Source organism: Amblyraja radiata, chromosome X (assembly GCF_010909765.2).
Source record: "Amblyraja radiata isolate CabotCenter1 chromosome X, sAmbRad1.1.pri, whole genome shotgun sequence".
Classification (NCBI taxonomy): Eukaryota; Metazoa; Chordata; class Chondrichthyes; order Rajiformes; family Rajidae; genus Amblyraja; species Amblyraja radiata.
The window spans coordinates 7,242,865-7,258,177 of NC_045999.1; positions in this window are offsets into that span (position 1 = coordinate 7,242,865).

The window sequence follows — 15,313 nt, forward strand, 5'->3', positions numbered from 1 at the left end:
ACTCAGCGGGTGCAGCAGCATCTATGGAGCGAAGGAAATAGGCAACGTTTCGGGACGAAACCCCAAAGGAAATAGGCAACGTTTCGGGACGAAACCCCAAAGGAAATAGGCAACGTTTCGGGACGAAACCTCCAAAGGAAATAGGTAACGTTTCGGGTCGAAACCCGAAGGGTTTCGGGACGAAACGTTGCCTATTTCCTTCGCTCCATAGATGCTGCTGCACCCGCTGAGTTTCTCCAGCTTGTTTGTGTACCTTCGATTTTCCAGCATCTGCAGTTCCTTCTTAAACACAGTAAAGTTGGTCCCTGGAGAGATAGGAGTTTACAGTCCTAATGGCCTCTGGGGAAGAAACTGGTTGGGCGGCTACTCCAATGTCGCTGGGTGACGCCTGTTTGGTCGTGAGTAGTCGCCCAAAGAGTTGTATCTTTTTCTGGTCGCCGCTGGATTTTCGACATTGACCTGCTGCGACTCTGACGGGTCAAGTCAAGTTTATTTGTCACATATCAGAATCAGAATCAGAATCAGAATGCTTTATTGTCATTGCATGTGTCACATACAACGAGATTACTGTGTCTCTCCATTTAAAAGAACTTCAAACATTCACATACTCATACTTTTTACACTCCCTCCCTCCCCAAACCCACCCATGGATTCACATTTACATAAATTAACACTGTCACATAGAAACATAGAAAATAGGTGCAGGAGTAGGCCATTCGGCCCTTCAATCCTGCACCGCCATTCAATATGATCATGGCTGATCATCCAACTCAGTATCCCATCCCTGCCTTCTCTCCATACCCCCTGATCCCCTTAGCCACAAGGGCCACATCTAACTCCCTCTTAAATATAGCCAATGAACTGTGTCCTCAACTACCTTCTGCGGCAGAGAATTCCACAGATTCACCACTCTCTGTGTAAAAAATGATTTTCTCATCTCGGTCCTAAAAGACTTCCCTCTCGTCCTTAAACTGTGACCCCTAGTTCTGGACTTCCCCAACATCAGGAATAATCTTCCTGCATCTAGCCTGTCCAACCCCTTAAGAATGTTGTAAGTTTCTATAAGATCCCCCCTCAATCTTCTAAGATGTGCAGTAAAATGAAAGTGGCAATGCCTGCGGATTGTGCAAAAAACTACAGAACAGAATAAGTATTTAAATATTAGAAGGAAAAAAAATAATCGCCGAAAAAAAGTCGCGTAAGTAGGACAGGCTCTATATTCATACTGGAGATGGTTCATTGTTGCTACTCTGTTGCTACTTTGAGTGTTTTAGGAGACGGAATCCTTCAGATATCACATCGGGACACAGCATTTTGATGGGAGCATTATTTATGGAATTATGAGAAAATAAGGCTAATTGCAATAAACAGCTGATAACCAACTCACCACAAAAGGAGTTGCCTTAAATTGCCTGCAAGAGAGAAGAAACGTTTAAATTAAAAGATGACCAACACCAGGATGCATGAGATTTTAAACATTCATGAGTTCGGCTGTAAATGGAAAACTGGAAGTAGATACAAGAGGATCATACTAATGCCCCTGTCCCACTTAGGAAACCTGAACGGAAACCTCTGGAGACTTTGCGCCCCACCCAAGGTTTCCGAGCGGTTCCCGCAGGTTGCAGGTAGTGGAAGCAGGTAGGGAGACTGACAAAAACCTCCGGGAACCGCACGGAAACCTTGGGTGGGGGAGCAAAGTCTCCAGAGGTTTCCGTTCAGGTTTCCTAAGTGGGACAAGGGGCATCAGAGTCCATGGGACTACAGAGTCAAGTTTTACCTGATGGATGCCAGAAATGAGGTGTGATGGGTTGGAAAGAAAAGGTGTTGTTAGAGACACCAGGAACTGCAGACTGACATTATTAACAACTCTGAACTTGAAGGATATAAAATAGTGCCAGAATAATGGCGACTCATGCACTGGTTCAATATAATCTTCGATCTCGTACTCTTGGACTTAAATATGACTGAGCCTAATGCATAGCAAGATTATTAACTGAACTTTATGCAAAAAAATAATGTCACTGTACCTAGGTGCATGCAACAATTGAAGTACCATTTACTGATTTACAATATTTTTATAATTTTGATTTACAGAAATAATGGACAAGCATTTACAAACACTGATTTACTCATTTAAAAAAACACCAAAGTGCTGGAGTGACTCCGTGGGTTGGGCAGCATCAGTGGGCTGAACAAGGGTCTCGACCTGAAACATTGCCTGTCCACATCCTCCACTGATGGTCAGCACACTGTCATATGCTGAGAGAATGGAGCGGCTGGGCTTGTACAGTCTGGAGTTTAGAAAGATGAGAGGGGATCTTATTGAAACGTATAAGATTGTTAAGGGTTTGGACACGCTAGAGGCAAGAAACATGTTCCCGATGTTTCGGGATGGGGGAGTCCAGAACCAGGGGCCACACACAGTTCAAGAATAAGGAGAAAGCCATTTTGAATGGAGACGAGGAAACACTTTTTCTCACAGAGAGTGGTGAGTCTGTGGAATTCTCTGCTCCAGAGGGCGGTGGAGGCAGGTTCTCTGGATGCTTTCAAGAGAAAGCTAGATAGGGCTCTTTAAAATAGTGGAGTCAGGGGATATGGGGAGAAGGCAGGAATGGGGTGCTGATTGGGGATGATCAGCCATGATCACATTGAATGGTGGTGCTGGCTCGAAGGGCCGAATGGCCTACTCCTGCACCTATTGTCTATTGTCTATTGATGCTGCTTGACATGCTGAGTTACACCCGCACTTTGTGTATTTCTATCAATGATTTGAGGGTCTTTAAAAAGAGCGTGCCCTTTATTGCAGAGGTTAGAACATTGTTTCACTGGGAAAGTGTACTCAGGACAATTGGAGATGGCCCCAGTTACAGATGAACCTCCTCAATTGTAATTCCTACTTGCCTGCAGAACACTTCCCATTTTGATCGGATCGAGGGATTCCAAGAACAGAGGATGCCTCATTTACCAGAGATCCCGTCATCCGCGATACCTTCCTCTTGAAGTTCGCGTAGACGGAGGTCCCGACCTTGCGTAAAATGTTCTGCCTCAGCTCCTGCAGCCCGGCCCACCAGGCGTCCTCGCCCCCGGTGGTTGGGGGACGGTTCACCGCCGCCGTCACCTCCGAGCCTCCTCTCCTGCCACTGGGCTTGGAAAGAATCTGCAGAAGACTCTGAGCGGCGTTCCCATTCCCCACTGCGTTTCCAGCATCTCTGTCGCTCCCGGACTCATGGAGATCAATCCAAGGTCGGAATCTCTCACTTCTGGGAGGTGGACCGTTGGGCTGCAAGTTGACCACTGACTTCCAGTTTTTCCAATCGAGCAACTTGCCCAGATGTTCAAGCAAATCCACGTGAATGCTACAATCTCTGTGTCCAGTTAAGGAACACACCAACTCCTGAATACTGGCTTCGGCCTGTGCCAACGTCCCACTGAACAAAGCCTGGGAGAAAGTTTCAACCAACCCAACCAGCACCTCCCAATTCTCCTTTTGGAAAACCCAACCGAGCAGCTGGTGGTTGGTCAACAGATCCAAGACACTCTGCAGAAGTTCGACAAGACTGTCCAGGCTTCTGCTGGCCCTCAACGAAACAAAGAGGTCCATCAGCTCCAGAGTGGCCCTGGGCGGAGGTACATTCTCCACCTCTTCGGAATCCAGAGGGTCCAAAGGGAAGCTTTCAGCAGCGGGATCCTGGGGGTTGCTGCTTTGCAGATACAGGGAGATGTTGTAGAGAAATGCGGAGAAGCGTTTGCTGTCCATTGCGTGTTTGGTCAGGAAAGAGGCCACATTCTGTTGAGGTAGCGTGCCCAAAGTTCTGAGTCCTCCCATTAAACTGGAGATCAGAGACTGGATCCTTTTGGAATCTTTGGGACCTGATCTTGCATGGGGCGTGATTTGACCGGCGTCTCCTTCAGCCAACAAGCGTGCAACATCCTTCAGCAGTTCCACATATTCCTTAATCCCATTATCTGGAAAATCAAGGATCGACATTGAGGATTTATAACAAAGTCAATGGCCAGGTCTATCCTTATGGTGGACATTATTGTCCTGTTTCAGTGCTAATCTCATTTTCAACCCTCTAGAGGGTGGCAGCTTCGTCCGACCCGGGCCGCGGAGTTTGAACCGGCCCGTTCGCGGAGCTTGGATTCGGCCGCGGGATTTACCATCACCCGGCGGGGGGGGGGGGGGGGGGGGGCAGCATCGAAAGGGAGAACAAGGAAGGAAGAGACGAGACCTTCCATCACAGTGAGGAGGTGCCTGGTATATTTACTGTGGTGGATGTTCGTGTTAAACTGTGTTCATTGTGTGTACACAAAAAAGCTGGAGAAACTCAGCGGGTGCAGCAGCATCTATGGAGCGAAGGAAATAGGCAACGTTTCGGGACGAACCCGAAAGGAAATAGGTAACGTTTCGGGAGGAAACGTTGCCTATTTCCTTCGCTCCATAGATGCTGCTGCACCCACTGAGTTTCTCCAGCTTTTTTGTATACCTTCGATTTTCCAGCATCTGCAGTTCCTTCTTAAACACTGTGTTCATTGTGTGTTCTGTTATGCCCCCGTCCCACTTAGGAAACCTGAACGGAAACCTCTGGAGACTTTGCGCCCCACCCAAGGTTTCCATGCGGTTCCTGGAGGTTTTTGTCAGTCTCCCTACCTGCTTCCACTACCTGCAACCTCTGGCAACCACCTGCAACCTCCGTGAACCGCACGGAAACCTTGCGTGGGGCGCAAAGTCTCCAGAGGTTTCCGTTCAGGTTTCCTAAGTGGGACAGGGGCATTACTTTATTTTCTGTCATGACTGCAAGGTACGCAATTTCGTTCAAACTAAAAGTTTGAATGACAATAAAGGAAACGCTAAACTCTCTAGCCACTCTGAATTTGACAAAGAGCTGCCTGACCCGCTGAGTTATTCCAGCACTATGAGTGCATCTCTTATCTACCCACACTTAATCCATATGTGGTTTATGAAAAAGCACAAGTTGCAGTAACTCAGTGGGCCAGGCAGCATCTGTGGAGGACATGGAATAGGTGAAGTTTCTCTTACCGGCGCTATGGGAGGTCACCAGCAGGATGAGGGTCAGCGCAAGCCAGGAGGGAAGTACCATTGCCGCTGAGCAACGCAAGCTCTTGCCTCTGGGAGATGGCGGCCTTCAGGTCTCGGGGAACGTGTCCTCTCAGCACAAGCACGACTCACACTCCTTGCGATCCTGTCGGAGGTACAATCGGAGACATTCTGAACACGAGCACGTTCTTTCTCCATCACAGATGCAATGTGGACCAGGCCCCGTGTTCACACATTTAATATCTTAATGGAATTAGGAATGTTGGGGGAGTCCAGAACCAGGGGCCACACAGTTTAAGAATAAGGAGTAAGCGATTTAGAACAGAGACGAGGAAACACATTATCTCACAGAGAGTGGTGAGTCTGTGGAATTCTCTGCCTCATGCTTTCAAGAAAGAGCTAGATAGGGCTCTTAAAAATAGCGGAGTCAGGGGATATGGGGAGGAGGCAGGAACGGGGATACTGATTGAGGATGATCAGCCATGATCACATTGAATGGCGGTGCTGGCTCGAAGGGCCAAATGACCTACTCCTGCACCTATTGTCTATTGTCTATTTGGGGTGCTCTCACTCCATTACTTCCCTCACCCTGACCCCAGCACCAAGTCCCTCCATAACCCCTTCTGCCCTCCATTCTCTGCCACTTCTCCAATTTTAGCCCCTTGGTCATCCATAAATGGAACAGCTTCAGCCTGTTCAGCCGTGCCTTCAACAAGCCTGGTCCTCAGCTCCAAAATTCCCACTTGACGTGGCATTCGCTCTTTAACATTACATGAATGTTGTGCCTTGGAGTTATGGAGGAAGTTATTGAGGAGTGAAAGGCCTGCGATAGAGTGGATGTGGAGAGGATGTTTCCACTAGTGGGAGAGTCTAGGACCAGAGGCCAAAGCCTCAGAATAAAAGCACGCACCTTTACACAAGGAGGAATTTCTTTCGTCAGAAGGTGGTGAATTTGTGGAGTCCGTTGCCACAGAAGGATGTGGAGGCCAAGTCAATGAATAAAGGTGGAGATTGAAAGATGCTTGATTAGTAAGGGTGTCAAAGGTTATGGGGAGAAGGCAGACAGATGGGGTTGAGAGGGAAAGATAGATCAGCCATGATTGAATGGCAGAGTAGACTTGATGGGCTGAATGGCCGAATTCTGCTCCAAGAATTCGTGAACATGAGTGTGGACACAAGATTGACGAGGGCAAAGCTCTAATATCAACCCCCCCCCCCCCCCCCCCCCCCCCCCACCCCCATAGCTCAAGCCCACAGCCCCAGGGAACATTCTGGTGAGTCTCTTCTGCATCCTCTTTCGAACCCGAGTGGGGAACCAAGTTTTCAAAAACATTCTTGAAAACTGCATAGAATTTTATTTTTAAATCTGTCGAGCGCGATAAATAATGTCAAAACAAGACTCTAACAGAGGCTGCAATAGCAGTTTTGGATTGAAATTGCAGTGTCTGCCATCAGTCAGACGATTTGAAGTTAGCAGCAAGCTCATGCATGTTTATTACTGACACTGCTGCTCATAGCTTTAACTCACCTACCTTCAATTCAGCAAACACTTTGCTCACTCCCCATCTCTTAATCGTTTTAAAGACATAGTCATACAGCGTGGAAGCAGGCCCTTCGGCCCAACGTGCCCATGTTGACCAACTTGCCCCATCAACGTTAATCCCACCTGCCTGCGTTTGGCCCATATCCATCTAAACCTGTCCTAGCCACGTACCTATCTAATTATTTATTAAATGTTGCAATAGTCGCTGCCTCAACTACCTCCTCTGGCAGCTTGTTCCATACGCCCACCACCCTCCCTGTGTGTGAAAAAGTTACCCTTCAGATTCCTACCAAATTTTTCCCACTTCAACTTAAAGCTCCTTAAGTCCTCTGCTTCTCGATTCCCCGACTCTGGGCAAGAGACTCTGTGCGTCTATTCCTCTCATGATTTTATATACTTCTATTCTACTAAATAGTCAGAAGCTCAGTAATAAACGTAGATAGACAAGGGAGAATTCATCTTATAGCATTACCTGGTAACATCCAGCAGGATCTGTGAACTTCAGTGGAATGAACCCCTCTCAGTGTGACACTAACCCGCTCTGACTCCGACCACAGTCCACAGCGTCTTTAGGACAAGTTTCCATCCACCACAGATCGTAGGGTCAGATTTCCACAAACATCCTGGGGTGCAATTACTTATTTATAATTATTCTAATCAAGATTTAAAAGTTTAATTGTTTTACCTTTTATCTTACTACGTGTTGCATCTGCTTTAGGGTAGCTGTTGAAGTTTTACAAGATTGGATTTCCAGGGTATTTAACGGAGAGTCGCTGCACAGCCAAGTGCCTTTTGTTCTTGTTGAATGTCAATGAAATTCCTGACAAGGTGTCAGATTAGAACCTGCAAGATCTAACTGCCCCAAGACAAAGATTAGCAAGGACATTTTGTAATGGGTCGCAAGGAACGATACATTGGTAGCTTTTTCATGGATAGGAATCAGAAGACCATGTAATCATTTTAATACCAATATTAATAATAATAATACCACTCTCACCATCGACGGCACCACTGTCTCCCCATCTCCCCAGGCCCGCAACCTTGGCGTGATCTTTGATTCCACCCTCTCCCTTGAGCCTCACATCCGCCATGTCATTAAAACCTCCTTCCTTCTTTCATCTCCGCAACATCGCCAAACTCAGACCCTCTCTCACACCTCCCGCTGCTGAAAGATTCATCCATGCCTTCATCTCCTCCCGACTGGACTACTGCAACTCACTTCTCCTTGGCATCAGCTCCACCTACATCAACCGGCTCCAACTGGTCCAGAACGCAGCCGCCCGACTCATCACCCACACCAAATCCTGGCATCACATCACTCCAGTCCTCAAACAACTTCACTGGCTTCCCATCTCCCACCAGATCAACTACAAAATCCTGATCCTCACCTACAAAGCCCTCCACCATCTGGCCCCCCCATATCTCACTGACCTCCTCTCCCCCTACCAACCCTCACGGTCCCTCAGATCCACATCAGCCGGTCTCCTCTCCATCCACAAGTCCAACTTCCGCAGTTTTGGGGACAGAGCCGTCTCCAGGGCAGCTCCCAGGCTCTGGAACCCCCTCCCCCAACTGATCCGCAATTCCGTGTCCCTCACCATCTTCCAGTCCCGCCTCAAGACCCATCTCTTCACCTCTGCCTATCCTTAGCCCCACGTCCCCCTCCCTTTTCATCTGTGCATTAATTGCCTCATATTGTGTTTTGTATTGAATTCTGTCTTTACTTTGTGTACTAGTCATGTCTCTACTATTTATTTCATTCCCCTTACATGTTTTTCCTCTACCTGCTAAATTTTTGTAAGGTGTCCTTGAGACTCTTGAAAGGCGCCCATAAATAAAATTTATTATTATTATTAATAATAATAATAATAATAAATTTATTTCGGACTCAAGGTCAAGACAAGGGGCAACATTACATAAAAATGCATTGCATATTTATAAATATCATAAAGTACATATGATAAGGGGATCAGAGGGTATGGAGAGAAGGCAGGTACGGGATACTGAGTTGGATGATCAGCCATGATCATATTGAATGGCGGTGCAGGCTCGAAGGGCCGAATGGCCTACTCCTGCACCTAATTTCTATGTTTCTATGTTTCTAAAATCTTAGTATATCACTTATAAAAGCATCATAAATTATATATTTAAATAAACACAATACATGAATTAAAATCCAGAATAAAAGAATGATCAATGTCCTACAATGAGACAACGATACCAGTGTCTCCACAGCTGGGATTCGTAGCGTTTAGTGCTAACCCTTATGTTTGACCAGGCCACCATAATTTCATTTTTAGAGTCATTTATGCTGCAAATGAATTTATACATATGATTTCTTAGGATAACTTCTAAAGTACCGACTCCTGCAGCCACAAGCATGTTACTAGCACTACACCATCCAGGTTTCCTTAGCAGTGTTCTCATGGCATCGTTATATGACACCTTTAGTAGAGCATGTAGACCATTCAGCCCCTCAGGTTTATTCCATCATTAAACATGGAAGTAGCTCTCGATGACTGTATCATCGGTCTCAACCTGAATATAGTCAGAGTGCTGTACAGTATGGAAGCAGGCCCTTCGGCCCAATTCATCTGTGCCAACTAGGTTGCCCACCCTAGCTAGCCCCTTTTGCCCGCGTCTGGCACATATCCCTCTATCCCATCCGTGAACCTGCCCAAATATCTTGTCAATGTTATTTTATCCACCTCCACCACTTCCTCTGACAGCTTGTTCCATATATCTTTCAAGAGAGAGCTGGATAGGGCTCTTAAAAATAGCGGAGTCAGGGGATATGGGGAGAAGGCAGGAACGGGGTACTGATTGGGGATGATCAGCCATGATCACATTGAATGGCGGTGCTGGCTCGAAGGGCCAAATGGCCTACTCCTGCACCTATTGTCTGTTGTCTATACTACCCATCACTCTCTGGGTAAAAATGTTGCCCCTCAGGTTCCTATTAAATCCTTCCCCTCTCAATCTCTAGCCTTTAGTTTAAGACTCTACTGTGCTGGGGATGAAAGGCAGTGATCATTCACTGTTGCTCTGGCCACTCGTGATTTTGCGCACCTCTCTAAGGTCATCCCTCAGCCTCCTACACTGGGGAATAAAGCCCCAATCTACCCAGCTTCTCCTTATGAAGTCAAAGCCTCCAGTCCATGTAACACCCTTGTGAATCTGTTTGCACCCTCTCCAGCTTAATCACATCCTTCCTACAACTGGGCCACCAGAACTGCACATGATATTCTAAGGTAGACGACAAATGCTGGAGAAACTCAGCGGGTGAGGCAGCATCTATGGAGCGAAGGAAATAGGAAACGTTTCGGGCCTGCCCGAAACGTTGCCTATTTCCTTCGCTCCATAGATGCTGCCTCACCCGCTGAGTTTCTCCAGCATTTTTGTCTACCTTTCGATTTTCCAGCATCTGTAGTTCCTTCTTAAACAATGATATTGGATTGGATTCAATTTATTGTCATTGTCTAGAGACAACAAAATGCTATTTTCCTTAGTCATACAGATTTAAAAAAAACACAAAACACAGAAGTCCATGACACAAACATCCCCGCAGTGGCACCAAAGTTCCCCACAGTGAGGGAAGGAACCAAATTCCAGTCAACCTCCTCGCTGATCTTCCCGTGGTCTAAGTGTCGTCTCAGCAACGACTTGAAGCCCAAACTCTGAAATATTCTGACCTGATAGAAAGCAGGATTAAAATTCAAAACATCCCACGCACGTGTTCGTTTACCAGCAAAGCCAGGAGGTCACAGTTACAATACAATACACAATTTATTTGTTGTCATTTGAACCTCATTGAGATTCAAACGAAATGTGGTTTCTGCAGTCATACAAACAAGTAGAAGAACCAAGACACAACACAATTTACACAAGCATCCGTCACAGCGAATCTCCTCCTCACTGTAATGGAAGGCAAACTCTTATCTCTCCCTTATTTCACTGAAGCAATACTTACAATCAGAATTCAATCATGCCCTCGCCATCCCTAACTGTTGCTGTGTCCGCCCACTCAAACATCTACTTTCCCCTCTCCTCCAACTCTCAAGTACATCTGGAACAAAGACAACACACAGGCACACTAAATGATTTAGAAGCTTCTAACCTGTACACACTCAGTTCTCGCTTGCTGGCTAGCTAGCTAGCTTTCTGTACACCCCAGCTATCCAAGTGCAATCCTCCGGCATCAATCAGGGTAATTAAACAAACTGAAATTGAAAGTTCGGAGCCAGATACCTAGAGATTCATTAGGCAGGGACACATTAATCAGTGCAGCCAGTCCATTGCAAAATAGGCACTCATTCAGATCCTGCATTTAATCATTAAATTGGGTTTGCAATCCGAGAACACGGCAAGAAAGCTCCTAACTCCATTCCATCATCATTGTACGGTTCGGGTACAATGCAATGTACTTATTACTGCATAAATAATGCAGCAGAAACCAGTCAATCCACAAAAGCGGGGACAGAGGAGAAACCAAAACCTATTTGATTCATTAGCCAGTTCGATGAAAGTGGCTCGGTTGCCATGACGACTTATTTTAAAAGTGAATGTTGGCAAATTAACAATCTGCGATGCCAAAAAACAATTGTACATTATCAGATAACTCGATGACATAACAAGGCTTTATTACTTACGGAACAAACTTTATCAATAGTGCCATGCTTGTTCTTAACCCGCTGAGGCCAGCACATTGGCACGGCTGGTAGAACTATGCCTCACAGCACCAAGCAGCCAGGATTGAATCTGACCTTGGGTGCAGTCTGTGTGGAGTTTGCACGTCCTTTGTGTGCGTACCTTTTCTTCAGTTCCCCCACCACATCCTAAAGACGTGCGGGTTATTGGGTTAATTGGCACTCTGAAAATACAAGATACATTTATTTGTCACATGCGCCAGTTGGCACAGTGAAATGTAATCATCATAGTCAAAATAAAGAACGCAACATAGAGTTGATAGAATTCAATATAAAACATCCCCACACAGCAGAATCAAAGTTTCCCACTGTGAGGGAAGGTATCAAAGTCAGTCTCTTCCTCCAATGTTCCCCAATGTTCACCCGTGGTCGGGCCCTCCGCAGTCGCCGCTACGGGCGGCCCGATGTTCAGGCCCGCTTGCCGGGGTGATGTAAGTCCGACATCGGGGCTGGGGGACCTCCTCAGCGGCCTGGACATCCGAATCGGCCACCTCCTACCGGAGTCCGCGGCTCCCAAAGTCCGCAGGCGGAGATGCAGCGCTGGCAGCCTTCGGCAAAGGGCCCCAGGACTCCTTGCCCCAAGTGTATAGAGAATGGGTGAGAGAGTGGGATACCATAGATCTAGTGCGAACAGGAGATCGACAGTCATCGTAGACCCAGTTGGCCAAAGGACCTGATTCCATGCTGCATCTTTCAAAATATATATATTTTTTTAAGATTTGGGATATGGGGTGCCATATGTAATGTCAGGATGTATTATTCATGTTTAACTATCTTTGAGAAAGTTGGCGAGCTGTTGCTTTAGGATAGTGTGCATTTGCTGCAACTATTGTGGATGGCAGATTTAGCAAGGTGGTCATACCACAGGGGGGGGGGGGGGGGGTGTCTTGGTTCCACAGGTAGAACATTGGATGAGCAAAGGCAGCTTGCGCACAAATCCCGTGGTCAATTCCCCTCTCAAACTGATATGTTACTGAACTCTCTTGCCAAGGTAAAGGGCCTGTCCCACTTTCACGGCCAAACTCACGACCTTTTTACTCGTGGACATTTTTCATCATGCTGGAAAAAACACCCTGACCTACTTGATGCCACGAGTACCTACGGCTAGCATCACGGCCTGCTACGACCTCCTGCGACATCATGATGACCACGCTGCGAGTACGAGTGAAGGGCAAACACGGCAGAGGTCGTGAAAGTGCGACAGGCCCTTAATGGCCTTTCAGCAAAAGCAACAAGAGCAAAGTTCATCATAAGTCATAGGAGCAGAATGGCTTGGCCTCCACTAGGTCTGTGGCAATGAATTCCGCGGATTCAGCACAAGAAATTCCTTGTCTTGGCACGAAGATGGACACAAAAAGCTGGAATAACTCAGCGGGACAGGCAGCATCTCTGGAGAGAATGGGTGACGTTTCGGGCCGAGACCCTTCTTCAGACCCATGGCTCTACTGCACAAAGGGAGGGGGGAAACGAGGTGCAGTGCAAGGCATTAAAGGGTAGCGCTTCTTAGGGAGAATGATACTCCAAGGTCGTGTGTTGCTTCTCTTGTGCCAGGGCAAGTCAAATATATCTTGGAACAGCTGCAAGACTTTCTGAAGAGGATGGTGAATATCCAGTGGTCATGGTACACATCAGAGTGCTTATCCTGGAGTTATTACACGTACTATGTGCTTTAATTGTAAAAAAAATAGCAAAAGAATGTGGTTCTGCAGCATGAAATTAAGAATCATGAGGGGAAATTAGAAAACAGCTCCTCCTTACAGTAATTTTAGGATGACTTCCTGTGCCATGTAATAAAAGGTGCAAGATTAGGAGAATTGATCAGATGAATAGACAATAGACAATAGGTACAGGGCTAGGCCATTCGGCCATTCGAGCCAGCACCGCCATTCAATGTGATCATGGCTAATCAACCCCAATCAGTACCCCGTTCCTGCCTTCTCCCCATATCCCCTGACTCTGCTATCTTTAAGAGCCCTATCTAGCTCTCTCTTGAAAGCATCCAGAGAACCTGCCTCCACCGCCCCCTGAGGCAGAGAATTCCAGACTCACCACCCTCTGTGAGAAAAAGTGTTTCCTCATCTCCGTTCTAAATGGTTTACTCCTTATTCTTAAACTGTGGCCCCTGGTTCTGGACTCCCCCAACATTGGGAACATGTTTCCTGCCTCTAGCGTGTCCAAGCCCTTAACAATCTTATATGTTTCAATGAGATCCCCTCTTATCCTTCTAAACTCCAGAGTGTACAAGCCCAGCTGCTCCATTCTCTCAGCATATGACAGTCCTGCCATTCCAGGAATTAACCTTGTAGGCATGCATCACAGATAAACCAGCAAATGTGGGAGGAATGTACATTTCTGAAACATCAGCACCAATTTCTGGGGAAGGTGAGACTTGTACAAGAGGATTCTCCCAGGCAAGACAACACTAATGTACTTCTAGGGCATTTGCTTGTGTTGTTGGCAAGGATTTAAATGTGGGATGAGAAACAGGCAGAGTCATATGTGAAATAATGCTATCATGATTAAGGTTTAAAAGTCTAAAGAATTTGAGTCCCCATTTTCATGGCAAGTTAGACGAGTCAACTGTCCCATGAACTGTAAATAGAAATGGCCAGGTGGTGATGACAGAGACAGAGAAATAAACAATATTTAGGAAGATGGCCAAAAGTGGAAAGGAGGTGGCATAGTGTGTTAGCAAGAGGGAATCTTACAGGCTGTCACGGTGGCGCAGCGGCAGAGTTGCTGCCTTACAGCGAATGCAGCGCCAGAGACCCGGGTTCTATCCCGACTACGGGTGCTGTCTGTACGGAGTTTGTACATTCTCCCCGTGACCTGCGTGGGTTTCCTCCCACACTCCAAAGACGTACAGGTTTGTAGGTCAATTGGCTTGGTAAATGTAAAAATTGTTCCTAGTGGGTGTAGGACAGGTTGGCACTGACCCAGTGGGCCGAAGGGCCTTTCCGTGCTGTATCTCTAAACTAAACACTCTATAGAATTGGCCACAATTCAACCTTGCTCTGCTGCTGACAACAGGGCCGTGGGTACAAATGATGTATGTCACACAATGGCCATCACTTGTTCAATTGCTCTAGAATTCCCCCCCCTTCACACTGATATGTCACCTAGAAGTCTTGTGGGGGAAAATGGCCTTTAGCGTAAAGCAAAGCTCTTGGCAGTACGGATTGATCTGTTTTGTAGTCAATGCCTACTATGTTCTGTGTGCCGAAGCAAAGCAAGAATTTAATTGTCCTATCAGGGACACATGACAATAAACTCACTTGAACTTGGTTCAGTACAACAGGCGAGGAAAAGTAATTGCGGTACAAGGGAATTCAATTGCAAGGTAGAACTTCTGTGGCAAAGGTGCACCATGCTTGCATGCTGGGTTCATGAATTACAAGTTGCTGCAGGCAACTAGGTACGATTTAGATTCTTCCACAGATGGGACAGGTAGGTAGTCCGGGGTGGTACATGTCCCATGTCAATAATGCAGGGCTTGTGTCATCTTGCTGCACGGTTCTCAATAACATGCCAAATTCACTTGTTACACTGTAGCTGGATAGCCTTAATAGTTTTGAATTACATCTCAAAGAGGAAAACGGAACATGACAAGTGCTCTTTCCACCAATACGCAGATCAGATGTCATTGCACAATGATCCATGGACAAACTGACAACTACCTAAGAATCACATTACAATTCAAAGTTTGATTCTCGTAAAGTAGAAAACATCACGGCAGAAAAAGTAATTGTATACTTAAAATTCAACTTTAAGATCAATAAAGAAATAATCGTATATCTGTTAAAACTTAGGTCGATACTAAATTAAGTTTCCAATTTTCTTACAATCAAATTATGACCAGCTACAGTTCCACTTTCAATAAAATGAGCACCATCTAAATAAAGCCGTAGATATTAAAATGTATTTTGTGGTGGAGCGGCAAATAATTTTGGACTCTCTCCAAAGTTAGAGCAATTTAACTTGGAATTCTGAAAGCACTCGGAAAGC